Raw genomic sequence first — 17,600 nt, forward strand, 5'->3', positions numbered from 1 at the left:
CCCCCCCGTGCTATCCCCATCGCGTGGTCAAGGGCATCCCTGGCCCTCATGCTGTCCGTCCTGAGGTCCTGTGCCGTACCCATGGCGCGGTCAAGGGCACCCTGTACCGCTCTGTCCCCATGTCCCCATGCCATGACTCTGCTAAGGCCATCCCAAGCCCCTGTGCTGTCCCTGTCACACAGTCAATGCACCCTGTGCTGGGGCACGGCAGAGGGTCTGATGGTCTCCCCAGGCTGTCCCCATCACACAGCCAGGGGCACCCCATGCCATCACATGGCTGATGCCACCCCCGGTCCTTGCGTCATCCCCATCAAACAGCTAATGCCACCCTCAGCCCTTGTGCTGTCCCCATCCCGTCACTAAGGTCACCCCAACCCCCTGCGTCATCCCTGTCCCACTTCCGAGGGCATGCCATGCCAAGGCCCCATCCTTGGGCGTGGAAGGACGGAGGGTGGCTGGCCGGTCCCCTGCAGCTGGCTCTTGGTGGTGTGCTACTGGCCCAGGAGCCACCACTGGGGCTGGGACACAGCAGGAGCGTCACTTCCTCCAGGTGTGACCTGGCTCACGGGACACCTCTGCTCGGGTGACACCCTGTGATCTCCCCTGGGGAAGTCCTGGAGCTGCTGAAGCAGAAGTGTTCTGGGGTGGTGCAGTGTCCTGGGGCCTTTCGCTGGGTGGGTTGAGAACAATGTTATTTTGCAAACGACTGGCTGTTTCGAGGCACTGAAGGCGCAGCCAGCTATCGCTGTCACCCGTCACGCTGTCCTACTTCCAGCAGCCTGGAAGTTGTTATTGCATCAGCTTTAATCCCAATTCAAACACAGTCCTGACAGTGAAGGAACGTCACTCTTTATGTGGCTAATTCTCCAGCTGACTTGAGTTAATTTTGTTATTGCTCGATTGTTTGGGGTGGTGGTTTTTCCCCAAGGCTGTATCCTGCTGGTTTAAGATTGTCTGGGTAGCAAGCACTCTGATGTCGAACCAAGCTTAATATTTTGTGTAATTTATATTTATTGCGTTAGTCTACAGGGCCGGGGAACAGCTCAGTTTCCATTTCACCTTCCCGAGCTGTCTGGAGGTGAAACGTCCAAAGTACGTGGCTGCTCTCGGTGTTGTCTCCGTCCTGCACCGGGCTCGCTCACACGTGTGTTTGCGCCTCTCCCCGATCGGTGCGGATGTGGGAGCCTGCTCCCAGCCCGGCGGTGACGACCGAGGGCGTTCGATGTGTCGCCTTCAAAGGGCCACCCCAACCCTTCGCCAGCTCCCCATCAGCGGGCACTGGTTGTAGTTTTTGGCGAGCTGCTCAGCACCCGAGAGAACTTGAGTGCATCAGAGCAACCACATGCAAATCCTTCTGATTTACACTCAGATCCTGGATTTATGTCTGGGTAATGTTCCTGAATGCTTCCAACCACCCCGGAATGTGCAAGGCTGCTCTCAGGCCGGGGGGCTGTTGTTAAAGGGGCTTCCCTGGAGCACAGCGTAGGGAAGAGGTCTCTGAGCCCCTGAGGGTCCCAACTTCATAACCCAGAGGGGTCTTCCGGCCCCACACCGCCCTTCGAGGCGGTTGGGCCGAGACCTCTGCAGCCAGTCAGGGTGAGTCTTTTGGGCAAAACCTTGAGATCCGCGGTTGCATCTGCTGTGATTAAATGTGGTCTCTTCCTCCTTGTCCTCTTCCTCACCCATACGGATCTCCATCACAGTCCCTGGTTCCTGCACTCATCCGAGGAGGCGGCATCCCCTCCACGGAGCGCCCGGCTCCTTGCGCCGTGGCACGGCCGGGCTCTGCGTGGGGGTTGGCTGACGGTGGTGGCAATGAGTTGTCCCCAGCCTTGTCCCGAGCCTTTCCCGGGCATCAGCACTTTTCTTTGTTGCGCGTTATAAGGGCGCCTGTGTGCACTGATGGCGCTGACATTTAAAAGCAGAATTTGAGAGTACAGTAAAACGCGTGCGGTCGTTGCCTGGATCCCCCTTTCTCTGGACAGTTGGTTAACTTAGCGCTCCCATTGGTTTTTTTTTTCTCACTTCTCTTTATTTTTCAGATATAATTAAAAATTCCTGATTGTGGTGCTGTTTGCTGCTCCTGCCAGCAGTCCAGGCGGTGCGTAACGCGGTTAGTGTTGCTCTGCCTGGGTCCCTCGGTATTTCAGTGTGAATTTTGGAGCTTAACGGTGCTGCGGCTGTGGCTGAACGTGGTCGGCCCCCGGCTGTTTCACCGTAACCTACAGCAGAGCTATCTGGACAGCAAGCGAAGGAGCGTTGAATATTGTCTTTATAGGAATTACCGGGGAAAGACGGTGGTTTCCTGTAAGTAGCTTGTGATTAATCTGATTTAAAGCGAGGAAATCTGCAAGATGCCCCTGTTTGCAGCTATTGCATGAGAGCGGCGCGTGTGACAGCCAGATACACGATCCTGGCATCTGAGATAACGCCTGTGCCAGCTCACCCGGGACCAACAAAATCTGAGCGTCAGCGAGCAGATGGCTAAAAACGAAGCGTGGAAAGGACTAAAATTCCCTTCATCTCGGCCGTCACCTGTCTCTGTGGCTAAACACGCAGCTGGCCTCACAGCTGAGTATGTGCGGTGCCGCGCGTGGCCGTGCCGGGAGGTGGTCGGGGTGTGCCGGGAGGCGGTCGGGGTGTGCCGGGACGCGGCGGTACTTGGGCTGGGTGCTGCCTCCATCACCTCCCTTTTGCCACGGCACGAGTCTGGGGGCGAAGGGTGCGGTGCTGCGGGTTGGTACCCGTGAGGAGAGGGGGAGCTGAGCGGGCAGGAGGTGACTGCGCTGGTGACCGAGAGGAGGGACGCGGTGATGCTCATTGGGTGATGCTCATCGGGACATGCCTTGTACCCAGCAGCTGGGTAGTGTGCACAGAGGTGGAACAAACTCGGCGCCGGGTTTTCCCGCTTTGCCCTTGGGAAGCGGAGAGAGAGGCCGGCTTTGCCACGGAGTTGGGATGCTGTGGGAGCTCCTGAAGCTCCTCCAGAAGGCTGCTGGATTCAGGAGCCCCTGACCTGCCCTGTGCAGTGCTCTGCACCCCAGAAATGAGAGCTCAGGGGTGGGGAGCGCTGACATAGCTGGAATAGTCCACGGTGGGGTTGGCTGGCGGATCTGGTTACGGCAGGATGCTGCGGCTGCGAGCTGCGCCGTTAGTGAAATCTCCAGCCCTCTGTTTAGCTGGAATTACAGTTTCTGTCATGGAAAGATCCTGGAGTCACGTGGACTCTTCTGCTCGCCCCACCACACCGTCTTCGCCACTACCTTGGGAAACGGGGAGGGAGGCTGCCGGCAGCAGCGGGGTCTCTGCCTCGCAGGGCGGTGAGCACAGAAGGGCGGCGGTGTCGGTGCGTGCACCAAAGGGCTGAGATGGGGAAGGGGCCCTGGGGTGTCTGGAGTCCCCGGGCCATGGTCCGTCTCATCCCTGCGTGCCTGGCTGGGGGCTGGATTGCCATGGGTGTCGTGCTGGGGGCTGCTGGGATGGTTTGGGTAAAGGCAGGGCTTGTTCTTGCTGCTCCGTCCCTGCTTTCAGCTCCTGCTGCTGCTGGCAAATGCATGACACTGCAAAAGTGGTGTCTCTGTCTGTCACGGAGAAACTCCTCCGCAGCCAGGCAGGTGATGGGGCGGCGCTGCGGGCAGGGCTCCGTCCTGCTGTCCTGAGCCACCTTTGGACCCTGCTGGTTTCTCATCCCTTTCTTAGAAAATCCCCTAAAACCCCAGCAAAAGGGGAACAGAAAATAGCGAGCAAAGTCCAGGGTTTATCCCGGTGCATCTCTTTCTGTCTGGGGTAGGTCGTGGCGTGCAAGAGGCGAAGGAGCGGTGATCCCACAGCGCCCGGGAAGGTGAAGTGTTGCGTTGTCTGTGCGTCCATTTCCCCTCCTTTAGCACCAGGAGGGGATCTGGGGGTCGGTGCCGAAGCGGGGAGGTGCGTGGGTGGGAGTTTTCCCTTCCCGAGAACCCATCTACCACCTCTGTGTCCTCATACTTATTTCTTTTTAATATTTACTTCATTGTATTTCCCCACTGTTGGAAAGCGCTTGTTTGGCTCTGAAGATGCTGAGAGTTCCTTTTCTGGCCGGGGAAGGCCAGGCAGAGCCCCAGTGTTTAATTTTAACTGCTTAGGCGAGGACAAAACCGCAGCGTGCGTGTGTGTGTGTGTGTGCGCGCGCCTGCTGGGGGACCTTTGAACCGTCTCCATCTGCTCTGGGGCCCGGTGGCGTTTTGGGAGGTGGCATTTCTCCACAACCCCCCCGATGGCAGCGTGACGACAACCCCCGCGTGCCGTGGGGCTGCCTCCCCGGGGAGCGGTGCTGCCCCGGCCTGCGGGGTTAACGCTGGGGCGGGTTGGCACTCTTAAAGAAAATCAGAGATAAATGGAAAAGTTCACGAGGTTAAAAAGCCTTTGAGCGGGACAGTTGCTGTTTAAAAGCACGGCTTTTAAATGAGAGCAGTAAGTGCTGGTGGTCGGAGTCGCTTCCCTGCGATGGGTGAACAGCGGAGGGCTTGTAAAGGAGCTGGGAGAGAAAAGGGAAACCTGTTTAGAACAAGAGGGAACGGGCACAAACTTGACCGTAGGAAGTTCCATCTAAACATGAGGAGGGACTTCTCTCCTGTGCGGGTGGCAGAGCACTGGCACAGCTGCCCGGGGGGGGGGGGGGGGGGGAAGTCTCCCGCTCTGGAGCCATTCCAAACCCTCCTGGACGTGTCCTGTGCCACTGCTGGAGGTGCCCCTGCTCTGGCGGGGGAGGGGGACTGGGGGAGCTCCAGAGGGCCCTTCCAACCCTGACCAGTCTGGGATTCTGTGACCAGCTCTGCCTGTGGGATCTCTGCTCCGGGGCAGAGCCGGCAGCGGCCGCGGCATCTGCTGGGTGCAGAAATGGCCTTTCCGGGAGCCGGCACCCTGCGAAGGCTGAGCGGGACAGACGGGGGTCCCTGTCCCTCTCACCGGGCAGGGGGACGGTGGGGGAGCCGACCCCAGCGGGCACGTCTGTGATTCCGGCGAGCTGTCGTGGCTGGGGCTGGCTTTCCCCTGGCCCGTCCCCTCTGCCATCAGCTAAGCCTGGTTGCAGTGCATCTCCTCCAAACCAGATCCTCCGAATCAGCGTGAGCATTCCCGGGGTGGCTTCCTCCTCTCCCCTGGCACAGCTTCAGCCCAGAGATGCCGACATGTCACCTGCAGGAGGTGGGTCTGGCTGCATCATCCCTGTGCATCCCTGTGTGCCGTCAGCTGAGCGCGTCCTGCTGGCTGGATGTCTGCCGGGGGGTCTCTCTGCCACCACCCCCTCCCCCCCTCCAGCATTTGGGGCAGAGACGGTGCTGAGCTCCCCCAGCTCCGCAGCATTCGGGTGGTGGCAGCGGTGCTGCCCCAGAGCCCTGCAGAAGAGGGACACCGTTCCCCTTTTGATGCCAGCAGTGCTGCGGGCTGTGCCCACCGCGGGGGGAGCGCTTTGGCTCGGAGGTGGCCCCCTGGTCCCCTCGGCTTGGTGCAGCAGTGGCCGGTTGTGGGGTATTTGGTGGCCCTCAGGTAGGAGCAGCAGCAGGGCACGCAAGAAACCCTCATTAGGTGGCTGGCTACGGCCAGAAGTGCCCTGCGGGGCCTGAATACATTTGCATTGTAAGTCTATTGAAATCTGGTTTGAGTTTTTTGTTTTTGTTTTGTTTTGTTTTGTTTTTTCCCTGGAAAGACACTTCTGTGCAGTGGGGCTCTTTGTTCGGCTGATTCCTCCTCCCCGCCGGCCCGGCGTGGCCAGCGATGCCGCCGGTTGGGATCCCAGCGGATGGCTCTGCTCTGTCTTTGCTGGACGCCGTCTGCTGCCGCCAACCCCGCAGCAGCGAACGGAGGGAGACGCTTTCCCCCGCGCTGGCGGGGGATTAATGTTCCCTTGGGTGCGAGAGGGGAGCCTGATTTAGCCGAGGCAGCTCACTGAGGTGTCCATCCATCCCGGGAAAACGGCACCTCTGCCCCTGGTTCATGGCATCGCTGGGTTTGTCCTCCCGCTGAGGTCGGCCGGGGCCGAGCAGCCGGAGGCAGCACACCGATCTCGCTGCATCCCAAGAGGCATCTTCAAACGGATTTGGCTTTCCCACCCCTAGCTACTTTGTCACTGTTTGCTAAGCAGGATGATTTGCATATGTAGATCAGCAGCAGCAACACTTCTTGGCTCTCCTGGCTGTAGCTGGGGAGCTGAGCCTGGCCGGCCTCAGCAGAATCGCAGAGGACGTGCTGCAGATCTGCCCCAAGATAAGTCCCAGCTGCAAAGTTCAGGGATTGTTTGAAGATTTGGCAGATAGGGAGACCTTTGTGCTCAGGACCTCAGGACCGGGGCTTTTTGCCATGGGCGGTTTTCAGTCCGGCGCTGCAGACCAACACCTCTTCCTTCTCCTGCGCGGGTCCTGCGGTGGGACGCAATCCTGGCCGAGCCGTCTCGGCAGCGCCGGCACCGGGGCTGGGTGGGAGAGGAGCCGCCTGGGGTTGCAGCGTTGGCGCATACGGCCAAAATTTTCTCCTTCTCAGAAGAGAGACACGATGCGATAGCTGGCCCAGGCCTTCATCTGATATTAGAGGCTTTTTCCTGTGAGCGGCCACCACTTTTCTTTCCTTTTGTCTGGTGTTTTGAGAGGCCAAAGGCACCGCTGCTGCAGCTGGGTCCCTGCCCTCCTCCCCACACTCGCTGGGGGGGACCTGCCCGGCTCTGGCACCCCGCTTGGCTCCCCGAGGGCAGGAGGCTCCAGGCGGCTGCTCTGTGCTCCGGGCACCTCTCAGCCGTGCCCCGCGGCTGCGAGCGGAGCTCGGGGCTGGTGCAGCGCCGACCTCCGGGTTTCCATCCCACGGGAAAGTGATAGTGGGGGAGAAGTTTAATGCTGAGTTGGGCTGAGGAGCGGCGTGTTCAGGACACCCAGCAGGAGCGATCTGCTGTGCTCCTTGATGGAGAGGGTGGAAACATTTTCATTTATTCCTCTTTTACTTCTCCGCAACCTCTGGCAAAGGGATAGCGGCCGCTCCACGCCAGCGAGGGACAGCCCCGGCCTCCCAGAGAGCCCAGCAGAGTTGGGCGCTGGAGGAGCTCGGAAAGCTGAGCTCTTGGCTGGCATCTCCCACCGCAGCCCTGGGCTCCGCGGCCCCGGCTCTGTCCCTGCCGCGGCTCCAGGACATCTAGGCTTCACCTCTCCCAACCACAGGACTCTGGCCGCTCTCTTAGTCCTTGTCTAAACGCTGCCACTTGCGTGGTGCTCCCCAACCACCTTCTCCCCTTCCACTCTTCCCCCAGGGAAACACCCCCCGTACCAGTGTTGGAGGAGCAGGTGGCTCCAGCGCTGCCCTCAAGGTTGTTGCCAACTCAGGGTGGCCACTGCCAGCCCCGGGTGGCCACCACCAGCCCCAGCCTGGCCCTGGGCAAGTGCTGAGGCTCGTGTGGCCGTGGCTGGAGGAGCCTCTTGCACAAGAGTCCAGAAATAGCGATGCGTGGGCCGGCGGGCAGGGGCTGGGCAGATGCCAGGCAGACAGCCGGACACCCGGCAGGCTGCACGGGGCCGGCTGGTGGCGGGGCGGAACCACGGGATTCGGCTTTGGGCTCTCGCCGCAGGGATGCTCCCAGCTGGAGCTGTGCTGCAGTCGGAGCTGGGGGCGGTTGAGAACGTGGTTGGCAGCATCTTCTCACCCAGGGCTGGTCTGTGTCACCGCAGGGTGGTGGGTGCCTGGGAGTGGGTGGGTGCTCCCCCAGCCCCGGGGAGAGGAGGGGGCGTTCAGCTGCTTTGCAGGTTTTGAGGTGGTGGTGTTTTTGCAAAGGTGAAAAGAGCACAAAAACCAAAGTAAAAATAAAGCCCAAGGGTTTGGTGGGGCTGTTTTGTCCAAGCTGTGCAAGGACACCTGCCTGGGTTGGGGTGTGTAGCCAGATACGGTCCGTCGGGGGCGGCTTCGGCTCCGGTTTGGGCATCACGGTGCCTGGGGAGGCTTTGCGGGGTGCTCGCGTGCCTGGTCCTCCTGGGCCGTGGCACTGCCAGCGCCTGTTGCGTGGTGTCACACCAGGGGTGGGCCAGCCGGCCGGGGGCTCCTGGTGGTCTGGTGGCCTATGGGTGGCTCATCCGTGTGCTCGGCTCACTTCCTGTGTTGGATAAAGAGGAAGATGTGCAAAGGGGGAGTTTGCACGGTGGTGTGGAGAGGCTGGTGCTGTGGGCAGGAGCTGCCAGGAAATGTGTCCGGCCGGGGGAATCTTGTTGAAAAACCCCTGCGTGCATGCAGAGCGCCGTGCGTGGAAAACCAGCTGCCCCCGGGGGCTGCAGGCTGCCTGCTGCTCCCGTGGCGCTGCAGCCGCTGTGCTGGCGGTGGAGCAGCTGCAGCTGGTGCTGGTGCTGGTGCTGGTGTGGTGCTCCCCGAGGCGCCAGCGGAGCACGGTTTCCTGCCGTGAACGGGGTTGGTGTGCTCAGCCGAACTGTTGCCGCCTTCCTGGCAGCTCGCTGGGCCGAGCGGCAGGGCCTCACGCTGCGGGGGGCTGCGGGGGCTGCAGGGGCGCGGGGTTTGGCTGTGCAGTGATGGAGGGGACTCTCCATCAGAACCTTTAAGGGACAGAGTGGGGACAGGCTGTGCTACCGAGACGGAGCCTGGGCAGGAGCAAATGGAGGAGTTGGTGGGGGCTGGAGAGCAGCGAACGCTGTGGCATCGTGGCCGCCCTTGGGCAGCGCTGGCACTGCCCGTGCTAATGGCTCGGGGACAAGGACAGTGCTGGCACCGGGCAGTGCAGGGGTGGTGGGGCCCAGCAGCATCCCGTGGGGTGGCTGGGGGGGAGTGCGCTCGCCTCCCCGAAATACCCAGGAGCAGGGCCGGTGATGGGTGGGAAGTGGCAGCTGTGGGGCTGCACCCTGTGCCCCTGGCTCAGCACCCGGTGACTCAGAGCCCGTGGGGGCAGTGAGCTGTGGATGTGGGCCCTTGCCATGCCGGGGCTGGATACGGCCCCCGCGGTGATGCAGGGCTGTGCCGGGGGCAGCAGTGGCTCCTTGCCCTGGTTGCCAGGTGCTGGTGGCTGCGTGTACCCCAGCCATGCCGAACCACAGCCTTGGCATAGCTGCGCTCCCCCAAAATGTGTCGGCTGCGTCTGAGCCTGGTGTGGACATCCCTGGGAGCGGGGATCAGGTGGTGGCAGCACCTTGGCAGGGTCTCCTCAGGTTCCTCAGCCGGGGCAACTGCCGATGCCACCCGCGTCCTGGCGCTTCATGCTCCGGTGGCTCTACCTTCCCCTTGTGCCCGGCCGAGCGTCATCCCTCCTGCCTGGTTCCCATCTGGCCTCGGTGCCTGTTCCAGGCCCTTCCCCTCACAGATGAGCCTGCGGGCAGGATGCGGCCGAGGGCACTGGCCGGGGATACTTGCCCACACCGCCGGGACGGGGGCAGCGGTGCCGGCACAGGCTGAACGAGGGCAGCCTCTGCACTTGAACGCTTGGCTGGCGCCCTGACATATTGGGGTTGATGACTCTGGCACTTTATATTTCCTTTGGCTACATGCAGCTGGGGAGGGCAGTTTAACCCCTGCCTGCCCGCACCCCGCTCTGCCGACCCCAATGGTATGGGGCCGGGCAGCTGCCGGCTCCTGGGGGTCCTGGTTCCTTCTGCGGCCACTGGAGCCGGGGGGAGCAAGGTCAGGAGGAGCCCGCGTCCTTCAGCCGTAGCGCTTTGAGGGGCTGGGGAGGTTTTGCAGGGGAGGGGGCACAGCATCCCTCGGTCATGGGAAGGAGATAAGCCCATGGTGGAAAGAGTGATGGAAGGCTCACCTTTCCCCTCCCCCCCTCCTTGGGGTGTCCTGGGGGGCAGCCCCATGCCCCTCTGCCACCACCCTCGTCTCCTCCTCCTCCTCCTCCTCCTCCTCCTTCTCTTCTTCCTCCCTGGTTCCCCAGACCCCTGCGGGGGGTCAGCGTGGCTGCGTGCGGGGAGGGGGGGGGGGGGGACACGCTGAGCCCGGCTCCCCCCGGCAAGGCAGGGGCGGGAGGCGGGACGCGCTGCCATTGCCAGGCGGCACCTCCTTCCCGGGCACCCCTGGCAGAGGAGCCGCCGTGCACCCGGGCAGCCGGCCGTGCCCGGCTCTCGCCTCCGGCCCCCCCCCCCCTCCCGGGCCCGCGGCCCCCCGCCTCCCGCCCTCGCCCGCCGCCTTTGTTGTGCGATGCGAGGCGGCTGGCGGGGCTGAGAGCCGGCGCAGCCCTCCCGAGCATGGAGCCGCTGAGCCACCGCGGCCTGCCGCGGCTCTCCTGGATCGACACCCTCTACAGCAGTACGTGCCCTGGGCTGGGGGGGCGGCCAGGGGGGCCGGGGCGGTGGGGGTCGGCCCCCCCTACCTGTTGTGTAACGCTGCGTCGCGCCGGGGAGGGATGCTGTGCCGGGGAGCGATGCTGAGCCAGGCAGGGATGCTGAGCCGGGCAGGGATGCTGTGCCGGGGAGCGATGCTGAGCCAGGCAGGGATGCTGAGCCGGGCAGGGATTCTGTGTGGGGAGCGATGCTGAGCTGGGCAGGGATGCTGTGCCAGGGAGTGATGCTGAGCTGGGCAGGGATGCTGTGCCGGGGAGCGATGCTGAGCCGACCAGGGATGCTGAGCCAGGCAGGGATTCTGTGCGGGGAGCGATGCTGAGCCGGGCAGGGATGCTGTGCCATCCATTCAGTGTCGGGGGGCTCCTGGGCCGAGCCGAGTCCGGACAAGGGGTAGGCAATGCTGGCAGGGGGTTGCACTCCCCTCCCTGAGCATCCCGCACACCCCACTGGTAGGGCAGCACTGGCCAGAGCCGGTCCAGCATCCCCCAGGCTCCGGAGACCTGCTGCCCACTCCAGGGGGCTGCATGAGCAGGATGGGTGATGGTGGTCCTGATGCGGTGCGGCTTACTGGGGCCAGAGCAGCCTGACAGCTGGCCGCTGCCCACGGGGGTCCTTGGGGACATGGGTGCTTTCTGTCCCACGTCTGATCCCCATTCCTCTGTGGCCATGGGAAGGCTCCTTTCCCCCAGCCGTGATTTTCACAGCGAGCTCTGAGGCACTGTGCTGAGGACGCTGTGGCAACGTGGTGTCGGTACCCAGGGGCTGGGGGCAGCCCCTCTCCTGCAGCAGCCTGGGGGGTGCGAATCCAACCTGTCCCATGGATGGGCAGCAGCGAGGAATGAGCCCCAGGGCTGTGCTGGTCCCCATCCTGGTCCCGTGGCAGCCAAGGGACGTAGGGACACAGCTAGGGGATGGGGGCACTCAGTCAGGGGGTCCCTGTTGTTCATTCTGGGTTTCGGGGTGTAGTGTTGAGCTCAGAGCCTGGTATTTGTGGGGCAGCGAGGTTTGGCCTGGGTGCATGGGAAGGTGGGATGCTCCAGAGAAGGGGGCACAGCGCCCCCCGCACGGATCTGGCATCTGCTGGAGGGAGCAGGGGCCGCTGGGGGGCACGTTGCATAGGGCTGAGCCCCCACCAGGTTTTCCAGCCCAAAGCCTCCGACCCCCGCAGCCAGAGGCCGCATCCAGCAGTGGCCATCCCTGGGTCCAGCACAGCTGTGCAGCTTGTGCAAGCGGCTGGGCTGGAGCCCAGAGGCCGCATCCAGCCCCAGCCTCCGCACCCTCCCCAGCCACAGCATCTCTGCAAAGCGATGGTTCTGCCATCCCAAATCCTGCTCCGGCCTCCCTCACCGTCGAGGGGAGAGGGATGGGGGAGGCTGCTCTGCATGCCCATGTTTTGGGGGATGCGGGGCAGGGTCTGGCCTTCGTCACACTGGGGAAGGCGGTGACGGTGCGGAGGAGATGCTGTTTGTGTTGAGCCACCCTTTGGAGGAGGCCCGCGGAGGCAGGTCCGAGGCCAGCTCATGCATCCGTGTTGTCATGGTGAATTTTCACCCAGGCACAGGGAAACCGTGGCGTTTTCCCAAAACCTCACAGGCTCTGTGCAGATGTTGGGCTTCTCCCAGTAGTGGGATAGGGTGGGCGAGCATTGGGGTGTGCCGGCGCAGTGCTGGGATGCCGGGGAACAGCATGTGCCTGTCTGGAAAAAAATGCCACCCCGAGCTGCTGTGACTGTGCTGCCTCTGCCCGGGCTGGACAGGAGCTGGCTGCTGCCCTTGGCTGTGCTCCCTCTTGGGGACCATCATGCTGGGTTTAGCCTGGGTCAGACCTGGGAAGATGTGGGGATGTGTTCCGGGCCCTGTCACCCCCCTGGGTCCACGTGCCAGTGCACAGGACCCCTGCCCTGATGGGTGTCAGCATCCCATGGGTGCCAGCCCGTGGTGCACTGTGGGGCCGCATCCAGCTCGGGGCCACGGGGCTGCGTGCGAGAGCCGGGGTTACACGGCTCTTTCGGGTCGGGGTGTCCTCTTCCCCCAGAGTGGCTCCCCTGGGCCAGGCTGCCTCCCTCCCCTCGGTCCCCACGCCTAGGGTGGAGCAGGAGGATTTCTACTGCTGCTAAAAAACGGGAGCAAAAATAGCGCTGGGTTTTGGCACGGGCACAGGAACAGGCTGCAGGGGCAATGCAGCTGCCGGGGAAGGAGGAAGGTGCTCGGTTTGGGCTGGCTGGGTGGCAGGAGCACCCCACAAGGCAGGGAGATGCAGGGGCCAGCCCCTCCGTGTCCCCTCACCCAGCGATGTCCCCCTCACCCCTCCTGGCTGCTTGGTGGTGCTGGGTTCCCTCCCTGCAGCGGGTGCTGGGGCGGTCCCTCTGCCGGGTCTCCCCAGGCGAGAGCCCCGTAAATACTGCGTGGCCACGGGTGGCACAGCTGGAGGCACAGCTGGAGATGTGAGGACACGGCTCTGTCCTCCCTGCTGTGGCAGCGCAGGGTCCCTCTCCCTGGGTGCCTGTTGGGGCACTGTCTGTAGGTCTCGTCCCCAGCTCGGGTCTGGGAGTGGGACATAGATCTGCTTCAACTGGGAGCAATGGCTGCATGAGAGCCAGGTCGTTCCTGTGTCCCTGCAGGCCGGTCCCTTCCCCCTCTGTGCCATCGATGCCGCCTTCTTCCCTCCACCGCTGCGGGCGTCACCTCCCAGGGTCCCCAGCCGCCTCATTAAAGCTGTGTTCCTCGTTACCTCGCCGCTGAGCCACCTCAGCCTGGGTTGCCAGGTCTCCACAGGGCCAGTGCCACTCTGGGTGCCCCTGTTGCCCACCCCGTGGTTAAGCCCGGAGCTGCAGTCCGTGGCCTTGGTGGAGGGGAGGTGGTGGAGCCTGATGGCCTCCGAGTTGGTGTGTCTGGTGGGGACCCTCAGCATTGTCCCCTTTCTGTGGCCTCGGCTCCCCCTTAGGCCCTGCCTGATGGGGAAGGGCGCTTTGGGCGAGAGGTTTGGGTTTCTCTGAGGCATCCCCAGCCTGGGGACAGTGCCCAGTTGGGTGGGCTCAGGAGATTTGTGTGTGGTGGGTGTCCCGGGGAGGTGGCCGTCACGGGGGGACACCATTGCTAATGTACCTCATGCTGCCTTGCTCCTGACTGCTGCTGAAGGCATCCCAGGTGGGACCCGTCAAAGGCAGGAGGGATGAGGGACTTCCCACCACGAGGAGGCAGGACAGGTTAGAGCTGGGGATCCTCTTTCCCCGGAAGCTGAGGACCAGGGGGAGCTACGGGCTCCCCCATCTCTGCCCATCCAGCTCAGTCATTCCCAGTCAGCTCCTGAGTTGAACGGGGGCTGCGGTGGCTGGTGAGCGTGGCCTGTGAGGGATGGTTAGTAGCGCTAATTGCTAACGAATCAAGGTCTGAGAGGGGCTGTGGTGTTCTGGCAGAGCTGGGATGCATCTGGCCCATGTCAGGGCTCTCCTCCATCCCACCCCAGATGCAGGATGGGATGCCCCATCCCTCCGCACCGGCAGAGCTCCCAGCCTGAGCAGGCTTTGCAGTGCTCTTTGATTTAAAGATTTATCCACTTTCAATATGAAGCTGAATGCAATATTAATGTGCTGAGAGGCGGTGGTGGGAGTCAGGGGAGTCCTCGGCCAGGGTGGCAGGACCATGGGGACACGAAGTGGCAGCAGTGCAGGGTTTGGTCAGGGCTGGCTGCTTCAGCCCCTGTGCACCCCTTTTTGGCCAGGGTATCAGGCAGGGTCTTGGCTGGGGTCTCCCCGCTGCCCGTGCCCAGGGAGCCTGCGGGGACAGCCATGGGGCTGCTGGGTGGGGAGGGGAGCGAGGGGCTGGTGTGGGGTCGGGTTGGCCGAGCTGTGTCCACCACCTCTTTGGGGGCTGCTGGAGGGGATCACCACCTCAGGCCCCGGCTGGGGGTGCTGGCTGCACCCCACGGCCGCCCCTGCCACAGCCGGGCTCCCTTCCCCCTCCCCTTTGTCAGCATCTCGGGGCTGCTGCAGCCGCCTCTTCCCGCCGCCACCGAGCTGCTGCCGTTTCCATGGTAACAGGTTAGGATGTACCCCGGTCCCCCGCTGCGCCCCGGGGACCTGTCACAGACCCCGGAGCCCCCCTGCTCCCACTTGGGGCTCCAGCTCCCCAAACTGGCTTCCCCTGGGCTATGGGTGACGGTGGGCAAGGGTGTTGTGGGACAGTGTGGGGCATCCAAAAATGGGTGCTGGCCTGGCGTGGCAGTTGCCTCATCCTGCACTGGGGAAAGCAGACCTCCTTCTGCTCCCCCAAGCGTGGCCCAAGCTGCCCATCCACCATGGAGCTGCCACCATCCCCCTTCTTCCAGAAGGGGTGGCACTGTCCTCCATGCTGCGGACCCAAGCATCCTGGCATCCGTTCCCACGCTCCGAGGAGGATGGGCGTAGGGAAGCAGGGAGGACGGCAGCCATGGCTGCCAGCCCAGCTCCATCCCTCCCCGGGGATGGCACGGGGATGGCGGCAGGGCAGAGCAGCTCGCCTGGGGCTGGGGCGTCTGGCAGAGCAGCTGTCCCTGCGCAGAGCAGGCCTGCGGCCTCTCTGTGCTGTTAATTATGCAAATATAGGGAAGTGTGTCGAGCGGACACACTCGGCCCCTGTGGGGCTGAGGATGCTCCGTGTCATACCCTGCCTGCTCAGCAGGGCAAGCAGAAAGCAGGCAGCCAAGGCTGGCAGGGCTGTGGTGGGCTACGGGTGTGCGTGTCCGTACGTGGCCCCGGCTATCGGACACGGGGTCAGCTGCCCGCAGGTAACCACAGGCTGGGGCAGTTGTGGTGCACCATGTCGTGACCCTCGGCCGTGCCGCTGCCTGGATGCTCACCACCACCCTCTCTTCCCCTGGCAGACTTCAACTATGGTGCGGACGAGTACGACGCCGAGGGCAACGAGGAGCCCAAAGCGCTGCCAGAGGGCTCGGAAACCATGCCCTACATCGATGAGTCACCCACCATGTCCCCCCAGCTCAGCGCCCGCGGCCAGGAGAGCGGGGACGGTGTCTCGCCCACCCCCACCGACGGCCTCGGCACAGGGGTAGGTGCTCGGGACATGGAGCTCTGCGCCGGGTGCGGTTGAAGCCGGGGGCTGTGGGTGCTCGGCTCGGTAGTGTCGGCAGTGCTGTAGTGCTGCTGTGACCTGGGGGACTGTCCCCTGCCATCTCAAACCCCGCTGGCCGTGGCTCTCTGGGCTCCAGGGAGCAGCACCCTGTTCTGCTGGTGGCGAGGGTGCCACATCTGTGGGATGGCGTTGTGTCCCTGCCCCGCCGTGCCATGCCGATGGCAGAGCCAGGGCAGCACGGGGTGGTCGGAGAGCGGGCTCCGGGTGCGGCCCCCCAGCCGGCCTTACTGGGAAGCCTGGGGGTCCCGGGGTCCCCCGCTCCGGGGAGCCCTTGGGGACAGGGCGCAGCCGCTCCGCCGGGCTGCCGGCTCCATCTAGCGGCACTTGGGGACGAGCCGCCAGCTGGGGAGGGACACGTAGTGTCGTCGTCGTCGCCCCCCCTTCCCCCCCCCCCCCCCCCTTCTGGGAAACGTAGATTTAACCCCTCCTTGCCCCCTGCTCTTCCGAGAGCATCCTCGGGAAGCCCCGGGGGTTTCTCCAGGCTGTTTCCCAGGAGGGATGCTCGGACAGCCGCGGGGCGGGAAACCAAAGGGAGGGGGGAGAAAAAAAAAAAGTTTATTTCCAGAATAAAAGTTTGCGTAAAGCCCGAGGGGCGGTGGGACCGCGGTCCCCGGGGACATGGGGGCCGCCGTCCCCGCTGCGTGCCCCGGCCCGGTGGGCTCTCGGCAGGGCGGTGGGCGGCTCTGGCCCCTGGGCACAGGGCTGGGGGGGAATGGTGCGGGGAGCGCCCGCCGGGCCCCGGGCTGGGGGAGCCCCCCCGGCTCCTGCCGCTGCCTGGGCTTGGAGCGGGGCGGGGGGAGCCGTCGGGGTCCCCGCAGCGGGCTGGGGGCTGGCTGGGGCAGGAGGCCGGGTTGGAAAACGTGAAGGTTTTTGTCATGGAAAGAGTTAAGCCCTTAACCCGGATGCTGAGGCAGAGGAGGAGAGAGGTGTGGCTTCCTCCCCTGGGCCCGATGCTGCGCAGCATCCTCCTGCCGGCACCCAGTGCGCCCCGGGGGAGGCGGGGGGGGGGGGTGCCGGCCCTCTGCCACCCCCCTGCGCGAAGGACCCTGTCCCGGGGCTGGGTCCAAGCCACCCGGGCTCGGGGCTCCTTGTCCCCCAGCAGGACACTGGGCACAGCCTTGCGAGCCCCAGCCCGTGACAGCCCCATGCCGGGGTTTGGCGATGGAGGTGCTGTGGGCGATGGGCTCCGTCCCCGGGGCCAGCAGGGGTAGCAGAGGGTGGCCCTGGGGAAGCAGGTCTGGGGGGAAAGCCCTGGGGGACGCTGGCAAAGCGGTGGCCTTGAGGGGCTGATGGAGCGAAGTGGGACTGGGCGCAGGCGGTGGAGCTGGCTTGGTTGGCGCTAACGGGGTTGGGAAGCGTTGGAGCTCAGCGCCGGCTCTGCCTCCATCTCTTTATCTAAAGCTGCTTGTGACAGGGCTTAGCAAAGCACCACCTGAATACCGGCGCGTTTAATCCTGCGTGTCCAGCCTCGCAATGGGCGCAGGCCTGTGTGTGGGTCCCGCTGTGGCTGGTGGCATGGGGTGCCAGGCTCACCCCATCGCTCTTCTCCGGTGAGGCGGGACTGGTGTCACTGCCTTCTGGAAGGCTGGAGGAGGTTTCTGGTGGGACACCTCTTCTTGCAAGCTCCTGGGGTGGCTGTGACCACATCTGGGACACCCGGCCGCTGGGTGCAGACAGAGTCTGTCCCTCCCTCTCCCACCTGGGAAACGCGAGCTCTTTGCTCACGGTGTGGGGTGGTGGCCCAGTCCCTGCTCAGGTGCTGCTAAGTTTGGCACCGTGGGTGGCTTTCCCCTGGGCAGGGAGTGTTCCCGGCTCTGGGGACCCAAGCCACGGCAGGCAGGGTCCTGTTGCCCTGGCACAGACCCCTCTTAGCAAAGGCCAGGAAAAGCCTGAGCTGCGGCATGGACCATGTCTGGTCACAGGCTCCGGAAAGTCCCCGTGTCTGTGTCTCTGCCCACTTCTCGCAGCAGGAGTTTGTTCCAGGCTTGGACAGGCGCAGGGAGAAGAGCCGGCTCCTGCGGGCAGAGCACACGCGGCCACTGGTTCCCCTTTTGCTGCCGAGGAGTGGAGGGGAAACTGCTGAAACAGCTCTTGCGTTAGCGTCCCCTCCTCCAGCTCGTTCTTGCCCCATTCGCCAGGGCCCGCGATGTCCCTCGCAGGCGTCACTCCACCACTCGTGTCC

This window comes from Vanellus vanellus (assembly GCF_965231255.1).
Source record: "Vanellus vanellus genome assembly, chromosome: 19".
In the NCBI taxonomy this organism is placed as follows: domain Eukaryota; kingdom Metazoa; phylum Chordata; class Aves; order Charadriiformes; family Charadriidae; genus Vanellus; species Vanellus vanellus.